General features: G+C 41.4%; 1 long non-coding RNA gene across 1 annotated transcript in view; it reads right to left on the minus strand.

Moving 5' to 3' along the window:
- Positions 1-6,808, minus strand: part of LOC111091268 — a 219,186-nt gene extending 212,378 nt beyond the window's left edge. Inside the window, exons 1-2 of the long non-coding RNA XR_005374721.1 lie at positions 6,669-6,808; positions 3,867-4,007 (exon numbers count right to left, since the gene is read on the minus strand). This is a non-coding gene — a long non-coding RNA (uncharacterized LOC111091268). The remainder of the gene's footprint in view (positions 1-3,866; positions 4,008-6,668) is intronic.
- Positions 6,809-10,400: the final 3,592 nt, after the last annotated feature.

The raw sequence follows: 10,400 nt of genomic DNA on the forward strand, positions 1-10,400 counted from the left end.
AATCACAACAAGAAGTTTGGAAGGACCTCAAACACATGGAGGTTAAGGACCATCCTGCTAAAAGATAAAAGGGTCAACCAGGAAATTAAGGAAGAATTAAAAAGATTCATGGAAACTAATGAGAATGAAGATACAACTGTTCAAAATCTTTGGGATGCAGCAAAAGCAGTCCTAAGGGGGAAATACATCGCAATACAAGCATCCATTCAAAAACTGGAAAGAACTCAAATACAAAAGCTAACCTTACACATAAAGGAGCTAGAGAAAAAACAGCAAATAGATCCTACACCCAAGAGAAGAAGGGAGTTAATAAAGATTCGAGCAGAACTCAACGAAATCGAGACCAGAAGAACTGTGGAACAGATCAACAGAACCAGGAGTTGGTTCTTTGAAAGAATTAATAAGATAGATAAACCATTAGCCAGCCTTATTAAAAAGAAGAGAGAGAAGACTCAAATTAATAAAATCATGAATGAGAAAGGAGAGATCACTACCAACACCAAGGAAATACAAACGATTTTAAAAACATATTATGAACAGCTATACGCCAATAAATTAGGCAATCTAGAAGAAATGGACGCATTCCTGGAAAGCCACAAACTACCAAAACTGGAACAGGAAGAAATAGAAAACCTGAACAGGCCAATAACCAGGGAGGAAATTGAAGCAGTCATCAAAAACCTCCCAAGACACAAGAGTCCAGGGCCAGATGGCTTCCCAGGAGAATTTTATCAAACGTTTAAAGAAGAAATCATACCTATTCTCCTAAAGCTGTTTGGAAAGATAGAAAGAGATGGAGTACTTCCAAATTCGTTCTATGAAGCCAGCATCACCTTAATTCCAAAGCCAGACAAAGACCCCGCCAAAAAGGAGAATTACAGACCAATATCCCTGATGAACATGGATGCAAAAATTCTCAACAAGATACTGGCCAATAGGATCCAACAGTACATTAAGAAAATTATTCACCATGACCAAGTAGGATTTATCCCTGGGACACAAGGCTGGTTCAACACCCGTAAAACAATCAATGTGATTCATCATATCAGCAAGAGAAAAACCAAGAACCATATGATCCTCTCATTGGATGCAGAGAAAGCATTTGACAAAATACAGCATCCATTCCTGATTAAAACTCTTCAGAGTGTAGGGATAGAGGGAACATTCCTCGACATCTTAAAAGCCATCTATGAAAAGCCCACAGCAAATATCATTCTCAATGGGGAAGCACTGGGAGCCTTTCCCCTAAGATCAGGAACAAGACAGGGATGTCCACTCTCACCACTGCTATTCAACATAGTACTGGAAGTCCTAGCCTCAGCAATCAGACAACAAAAAGACATTAAAGGCATTCAAATTGGCAAAGAAGAAGTCAAACTCTCTCTCTTCGCCGATGACATGATACTCTACATAGAAAACCCAAAAGTCTCCACCCCAAGATTGCTAGAACTTATACAGCAATTCGGTAGCGTGGCAGGATACAAAATCAATGCCCAGAAGTCAGTGGCATTTCTATACACTAACAATGAGACTGAAGAAAGAGAAATTAAGGAGTCAATCCCATTTGCAATTGCACCCAAAAGCATAAGATACCTAGGAATAAACCTCACCAAAGATGTAAAGGATCTATACCCTCAAAACTATAGAACACTTCTGAAAGAAATTGAGGAAGACACAAAGAGATGGAAAAATATTCCATGCTCATGGATTGGCAGAATTAATATTGTGAAAATGTCAATGTTACCCAGGGCAATATACACGTTTAATGCAATGCCTATCAAAATACCATGGACTTTCTTCAGAGAGTTAGAACAAATTATTTTAAGATTTGTGTGGAATCAGAAAAGACCCCGAATAGCCAGGGGAATTTTAAAAAAGAAAACCATATCTGGGGGCATCACAATGCCAGATTTCAGGTTGTACTACAAAGCTGTGGTCATCAAGACAGTGTGGTACTGGCACAAAAACAGACACATAGATCAGTGGAACAGAATAGAGAATCCAGAAGTGGACCCTGAACTTTATGGGCAACTAATATTCGATAAAGGAGGAAAGACTATCCATTGGAAGAAAGACAGTCTCTTCAATAAATGGTGCTGGGAAAATTGGACATCCACATGCAGAAGAATGAAACTAGACCACTCTCTTGCACCATACACAAAGATAAACTCAAAATGGATGAAAGATCTAAATGTGAGACAAGATTCCATCAAAATCCTAGAGAAGAACACAGGCAACACCCTTTTTGAACTCGGCCATAGTAACTTCTTGCAAGATACATCCACAAAGGCAAAAGAAACAAAAGCAAAAATGAACTATTGGGACTTCATCAAGATAAGAAGCTTTTGCACAGCAAAGGATACAGTCAACAAAACTCAAAGACAACCTACAGAATGGGAGAAGATATTTGCAAATGACATATCAGATAAAGGGCTAGTTTCCAAGATCTATAAAGAACTTATTAAACTCAACACCAAAGAAACAAACAATCCAATCATGAAATGGGCAAAAGACATGAACAGAAATCTCACAGAGGAAGACATAGACATGGCCAACATGCATATGAGAAAATGTTCTGCATCACTTGCCATCAGGGAAATACAAATCAAAACTACAATGAGATACCACCTCACACCAGTGAGAATGGGGAACATTAACAAGGCAGGAAACAACAAATGTTGGAGAGGATGCGGAGAAAAGGGAACCCTCTTACACTGTTGGTGGGAATGTGAACTGGTGCAGCCACTCTGGAAAACTGTGTGGAGGTTCCTCAAACAGTTAAAAATATACCTGCCCTACGACCCAGCAATTGCACTGTTGGGGATTTACCCCAAAGATACAAATGCAATGAAACGCCGGGACACCTGCACCCCGATGTTTCTAGCAGCAATGGCCACTATAGCCAAACTGTGGAAGGAGCCTCGGTGTCCAACGAAAGATGAATGGATAAAGAAGATGTGGTTTATGTATACAATGGAATATTACTCAGCTATTAGAAATGACAAATACCCACCATTTGCTTCAACGTGGATGGAACTGGAGGGTATTATGCTGAGTGAAGTAAGTCAGTCGGAGAAGGACAAACATTATATGTTCTCATTCATTTGGGGAATATAAATAATAGTGAAAGGGAATATAAGGGAAGGGAGAAGAAATGTGTGGGAAATATCAGAAAGGGAGACAGAACGTAAAGACTGCTAACTCTGGGAAACGAACTAGGGGTGGTAGAAGGGGAGGAGGGCGGGGGGTGGGAGTGAATGGGTGACGGGCACTGGGTATTATTCTGTATGTTAGTAAATTGAACACCAATAAAAAAAAAAAAAATAAAAAAATAAAAAATAAAAAAAAAAAAATAAATTTAACACATACATGCACACACACCCCTATCTACAGTAAAATATTTTGAGAAAAATACAGGCAATATAACCACCCCGTCATGCTCTCAGTTTCTGGATTTGAACCCATTTGGCTCCTTATGTCTGTTTGCAACAATTTAAAGACCTGAAAGGTGAGGGGATGATTAGTTAGAACCCCAAACCACCAAGATGGGCCCACATGTCTTCTCCCCAAGAGCACTGAATTGTCTGCAGGGCCTGCCACTAAAATACAGGGGTGTTACTAGAATGGCAAGTACCCTGGGAAAGGGATTGGGGAATGTCTCTTTGTATTCAACTCTGTTGAGGGGATACCCAAGAGTTTGGAAAGAAACACTGTTCCTTTTTTTTTTTTTTTTTTTACTTTTGGCCCTGCTCTCTAAAGCTATGGAGAGGAGCCAGTGAAGGCTAGACGCAGAGAGAAATCAGGATGTCAGACTTCATGCCATTATCTGACAAGTGAGTTCCTCTAACAAGGTCAGGTTCTAGTACCTGGCTTCTCATTTCATCAGGATGAATTGTCCTCCAGGAGGGGCCGCAGACCTCATGCAAATTGGCTTCTCAGGACACCTACTCCATCAGTGCAGACATGGCCAGACGTTCTGAATTCCTCTTAGATTTCATCTCGAAGCTCTGCTCCCAATAAATGAAATAGTGGAGAATACTGACAATCTAACAGATTAATCAGTGTAACAGAGTGACCCTGGAGTCAGAATTTAAATTTGTTTTTTAGCAAGAAGCTGACAGCTGCTTCTCTCCGGAGCAGGGTTAGCAACTCAAATGGCTCCAGGCAAGGGTGAGAGTTGAAATATTTAACGACTGGTACCAGCTGGGCACCAGTAGGTTGGGAGCCGTCCCTGCCAGTTTGGGTATACCCACACAGACCAGGTAGGTGAGAGGAAGGGGCAGACACAGGGGGGCTGTGGGAGAGGAAAGCTAGTGTTTTGTGTCTAGGGGAAACTGCTGTCCGCTCTGCCGATGGCAGATGTGGGAATGCAGGCCTAGTGTTTTCAGAGACATAGGTTTTTCTCAGAGAGCCTAAAATTGGACTTGTTAGTAAAATTTCCTGATTTAAATGCTGGCAACTAGTTCGAAATTTAAAAAAAAAAAAAAATCTTTGCAAGCCAAACCAAATAAAGACATAAATATATCTCACTTTCATGTGCGAATTCACTGCTACTCTAAAGGCCAGCCCAGAAGGACCCGTGGAGCAACTATCACCTGCTCTGTGTTGGAGCACTTACGTACCTTCTTCACATGCAGCCAAGGTTGCTATGCTTTCAACACTTCAAAGGCATGAATTTATTTGTCCTTTAAGTTAGCAAAGCTGTCCCACCCCCTTGCTATGTAGATGTCTGGGATGAGAAGAGGCAAATTAGCATCAAGATCCAGGAACTTCCAGGGTAAAATTATTAGGGGCTTCTACTCCCCCAAAATTGAAAGTTGTAGAAACCTCGGAGGGTGGACTGGGCTAGGCTAGGTGTGTTCTGGCAAATAAGTCCTCCAATGGAGCTTCAAAGAGGTAGGAGAAACCTGTGCTAGCATGCCACACTCTACCGAGAGCTGGCTACCCTCCCATCATGTTTGTACTTTGGGGACGGTAATGAATCATATAATAGCAACTCTAGGAATAGGAACATAGCAGCCTGAACAGGGACTTGACCAGCAAGGCCATCATCTGGTAGTGGACAAGCAGTGCCCCTTGAACCATGCAGCCTCACCTATGACACCATTGGCCACCCAAAGCAACTACTGTGGTGAGCTCATCAGATTCTGCTCTCCCAGTCCGGGGTTTAGAGATGTCTTTCAGCTTGAATAAATCTATGAGCAGAGCCAGCTATGTGGGAATGTGTTGCGTACAGTCACAGAGGCCACCATATACTTGGATTGATGCTCATCTTGGAATTTTTACATTTTGAACAAGAGGTCCTGCATTTTCATTTTGCACTCAGCCCCACAAATTACATAGCTGGTCCTGGCCCTGAGGTTCTTAAATAATTGCAAAGGAACATTATCCACAAGGGGGCCTCAAGAAGGAGATAGTTATTTCTGGTTATCCGTGGGAGTTGTGCTTTATAAACATAACATGGTGTTAGTGAATACTGACTATGAGAAACACTGCTCCTAGAGAAACACAAGGTTATATTCCTGTTAGCTCTGGTCAACCCATCAATGCAGCTAACAGAATCGTACCCAGAATCTCAAGTAATCCTAAGACTGACAACCTGATCTGGCTAAGGAGACTATCCAGGGCTTTGTCCAAAAACATCAGGGATGAGGAAAACAATCCTCTTTACAGTTAAGAGTGGTGCTGATGGAATCCCAAATGTCACTGCCAGTTTGGAAATAATCCTCTAATAACAAGATAAATGTGATTTTTGTCAACCTGTAGAAAGGACAAAACGTCAAATTACTTTCCTATGCCAATTTTTTAGGTGTCTAATTTACAAGATTGGTGAGACTTAGCTCTCTTACTATTTTAAGCTCCTCAGGCACACTCAAAAAAATTGTCTGGTACTGGTTATACATAATTCATTCTCTGGAGCAGAAATAAACTGAAGAAACTAAGGGATGGAGCTTAGTTTCTTGAAATAAAGGCTAATTGAAAGGAAGAAACCTTGAATTTGAGGTAAATGAGGAAAGCAGCTGAGGACCTTCCGAGCACACTGAATGCAAACAGTGGGTCTTTCCTTCAGGATGTGTTTACTGAGGGCTCACTAGGTGCCTGTGAGGTAGTTTTAAAGCATGGCCACCGGTTTTTCTTGACACCTGTCTTAGCGTATCCAAGCTATGACAACAACATGCCACAGACTGAATACCTTATAAATTTATTTCTCCCAGTTCTGGAGACTAGAAGTCCAAGATCAAAGTGACATCATGGTGGCACACGTTCTGGTAAGAGCCCACTTCCTGGTTCATAAGTGACATCTCACATGGTGTTGCTATGTCCTCACATGGTGGAAGAGCAAGGGATTCCTGCAGGTCTCTTTTATGACAGCACCATAGGAGTTCCCTCACTTCATGAACTGAGTACCTCCCAGAGGCCCCACCTTCTAGTATCCTATCATCTGGGGGTTAGGATTTCAATATATGATTTGGGGTTTACCCAAATGTTCAGAATATAGCAACACCCCTCTCTTCAAAAGGAGATAAAATCTAATTCTCCTCTTGAATGTGGGCCACACTTGGTGAGGAACTTGTACCACACAGAATTCAGCAGAAGTGACTTTTGAGGCTAAGTCATAAAAGACATTGTCATTTCTATCTTACTCCCTCTTGAATCACTGGCCTCACCACATGGTTGTGAGGCCACATGGGGAAGAGCTGAGGCCTCTCACAAAGGCCTCCCATCAACTTGCCAACTGTAAGCAATCCTGGACATGGATCCTTCAGGCCCAGGCAAGCCTTCAGATGACTTTAGCTTCAACTGACATCTTGACTGTGACCTCATAAATGACTCTGAGCCGGAACTACCCAGCCAGATGGCTCCCAGGAACCATTTTGCTCCAGGAGCAAAAACAACATAGTCTACCAGCAAGAAACCCACAGCCTAGGAGGAGATTCAGTTGGGTAAAACCAACAATAACAATATCATGGGATAAATGTTAGAACAGAGGGGTCATTCAGTCAGTCTGAGCATGGTCATGCAGTAGTAACAAACAATCAATACATTTCAGAGACTTAAAACCCCACAGCTTATGTTTTGTTCATGTTACCTATCAACTGTGACCTGGTTCAGAGCTCTGCTTCTTGTCCTCCTTATTTCAGGACTTACAGTCAGAGCATGGTGTCGCTATGCTCTGTCCACCTTGCTCCTGGCTGCCATAGCAGAGAGAGAGAGAAATTGGCAGAGCATGACTACCTCTTAAAGCTTCCACCTAGAAGTTACACAAATCAATCCTGCTCATACTTCATTGGTCAATGCAAGTCATTTGACTGTGCTTGATTTAAGGAGGGGCTGAAAAATATAATCCCACCTTATTTCCAGAGAAGAAATAATATCTTTATGACATCCCCAGTGACTACCAGAGATACACTGGGTGCTGTGGAATACAGGGGAAAGAACAACTGACTCTCCCTCTGAGCAGAAAGTGTCAGCGATGGCTTTGCAGAGGAATGAATGCTCAGAAGGAAGATTTTATTAACTAGTCAAGAATAAAGTTTCATTTGCACAAGAAGTTATCACAGTTGGAGAAGAGCAGGGAGTGGAAGTAGAGGGTGTCTTATACTGAGAACATTGTCAGGGGCTAGGTTTGATGAGGGACCACATGCAGTGCTAAAGTTTGTGCTTTGATGACCAACAGTGTAATGAGGACATTTGGCATTGGACAATTCTCTATGTGTGGAACCATCCTCCACAGTGCAGGACAATTAACATTCTGAGCAGCAGACCACCCAATGCCTGTAGCACCCAGAGGAGTTAGGATATTCCCAACTCTCATTTCCATTCCAAATGCCCTCAGAGCTGGAAGGACTACTGCCCCCTGTTGAGAACTACTGGTTAACAGGATCATTATTTTTCTCCTTAAACACTTGAAGTCTCATTAGATTTTGACAGAACTCAAGAAATACAAGAAATAAGTCACCACAATAAACAGCAATTGCCACAAAATTTAAACTCTCCAACAATAGCAGTTAGTTCCTGCAGTACAAAGACATCAGACTATGGATTACATGGAATTGGTATCATATGCCTCTAAACACCCCTCAGGAAAATGTTGTTTTCTCTCCTTTCAAGAAGAATGCAAGTGACTGAAAATAAAGGATCAGAGATAATTTTGAATTGGCTCTAATTTCTTTTTTAAAGGAGACGTTACTAACAAAATAATCCAATTAAAAAATGAGAAGGCGACATGAACAGACATTTTTCCAAAGGAGACATACAGATGGTCAACAGACACATGAAAAGATGCTCAACATCGTTCATCATGAGGGAAATGCAAATCAAAACCACAAAGAGATATCACCTCATGCCTGTCAGCATGGCTAACATCAAAAACATAAGACATAACAAGTGTTGGCAAGGATGTGGAGAAAAAGGAACCCTTGCACACTGCTGGTGAGGATGCAAGCTCATGTAGCCACTGTGGAAAACAGTATGGAGGTTCCTCACAAAATTAAAAATAGAATTACCATATGATCCAGTAATTCTACTACTGGGTATTTATCCCTTCCAAAAACAGAATTCGAAAGGATATATACACCCCTGTTTATAGCAGCATTATTTGTGTGAGCCAAATTATGGAAGCAATCCAAGTATCCATCCATAAATGCATGGATAAAGAAGTAGTTTTATATATAAATATATATATATATATATATATAGTGAAATATTACTTAGTCATTAAAAGAATGAAATCTTGCCATTTGCAATAACATTGATGGATCTAGAAGGTATAATGCTAAGTGAAATGAGTCAAAGAAAAATACCATACAGTTTCCCTTAAGAAACAAAACAAATGGCCAAAGAACAATGAACCCTGACACATGAATAGATAAACAAAATTGGCCTATACATACAAGGGAATATGATTCAGCCATAAAAAGGAACCACTGGTGCATGCTGCAGTATGGGAGTTAGTGTTTATGGGTACAGAGTTTCAGTTCTGTAAGATGAGACGGTTCTGAAGATTGGCTGCATGACAATATGAATATACTTAAAATGGCTACACTATACACTTAAAATGGTTACTATAGTAAATTTTATGGCATATCTATTTTACCATAATTAAAAATAAACAGTGGTTAAAGCGGTTACTTTTATGCTATGTACATATATACACAATACATTTTATATAGAAAGAGAAAAAGAATATTTTAATTGTTTTAATCCATGCTGGACGAATGCAGAGATGCCAGCTTCTGGGCAACCTAACGTAACTAAAATTTTATTACAACAAAGCCATTTACATATGGTCTGTGGTGACTTTCATGTCACCAAAGCTGAGCTAAATAGTTGAAATATCAACTGTATGGCCCCAATAGCCTAAAATACTTTTTATTGACCCTTTGTGTAAAAAATTTGCAACTCCTGTCGCAACCCTTTTCACGGAAGGCAGGAGTGCCTCCATAATGTTTCTAACCCATCTGTATTTCTCAAACATCACTCATTTCACCAATGAAAAATATGTGCTGTTGGAGGGGCACCTGGGTGGCTCAGTTGGTTAAGCATCTACCTTTGGCTCAGGTCATGATCCCAGGGTCCTGGGATCGAGCCCCGTGTTGGGCTCCTTGTTCAGTGGGGAATCTGCTTCTCCCTCCCTCTCTGCGTGTGTGGTTTCTTTCTCCCTCTCTCTCTGTCAAATAAATCAATATTTTTTTTAATTATGTGCTATTGTAACTAATTTACCAATGGAGAAATGAGTTAGAGGTCAATTGGGTGATTGGCTAGAAATATTTCTATGGGGTCTCGACCTTGATGTGAGTGAGTGAGAAGAATGTCTCAGGTACAGCAGCCCAATGGCTTGGAGCAATTCTTAGGATCTAGAGCCTCCCCCAATACACACTTAAGCCTGGCTGGCCTTGCCCTTGGATTATCACTGCGTTGACCTCAGAGAGAGCCAATAAAGCAAAGGGTTCATTAGGGTGCCCAGGTGTAAGTGGCAGACTTCCCCCCGCATATAGGAATGGGTTTGTGACATCCACTTTCTTGCCTTCTTACTATTGTGTGTTTGATTTCCTGGTAACACATCTTGGTGAGGCTTGAAGGAAGAGACCTCCCTACCTATGATCGCTGGGGGCTCCAATATTTGTCAGAAGAGCCAGCGTCAGTCAAGCCGACCTAGGTCAAGTCACAAGTCTAGGTGGTTGTTTTTTTTCCCCGGAAACTAACAGACCCCTGAACAACAGGACCGGTAGGTTCATGCAGTAGCTACATGCGCACTGTGATCTCCTTCGGGAGATAAAGTAGAACCTAAAACAGTGGTTTACTCAGTGGAGCTCAGACGTGGAGTCTCAATCACGTGGTGAAATAAGCAGGAGCCTGCTGAGACCCCTTCAGTTTGAAGCATGGGTGAATAGTTGACT

Source organism: Canis lupus, chromosome 20 (assembly GCF_011100685.1).
Source record: "Canis lupus familiaris isolate Mischka breed German Shepherd chromosome 20, alternate assembly UU_Cfam_GSD_1.0, whole genome shotgun sequence".
Lineage (NCBI taxonomy): Eukaryota > Metazoa > Chordata > Mammalia > Carnivora > Canidae > Canis > Canis lupus.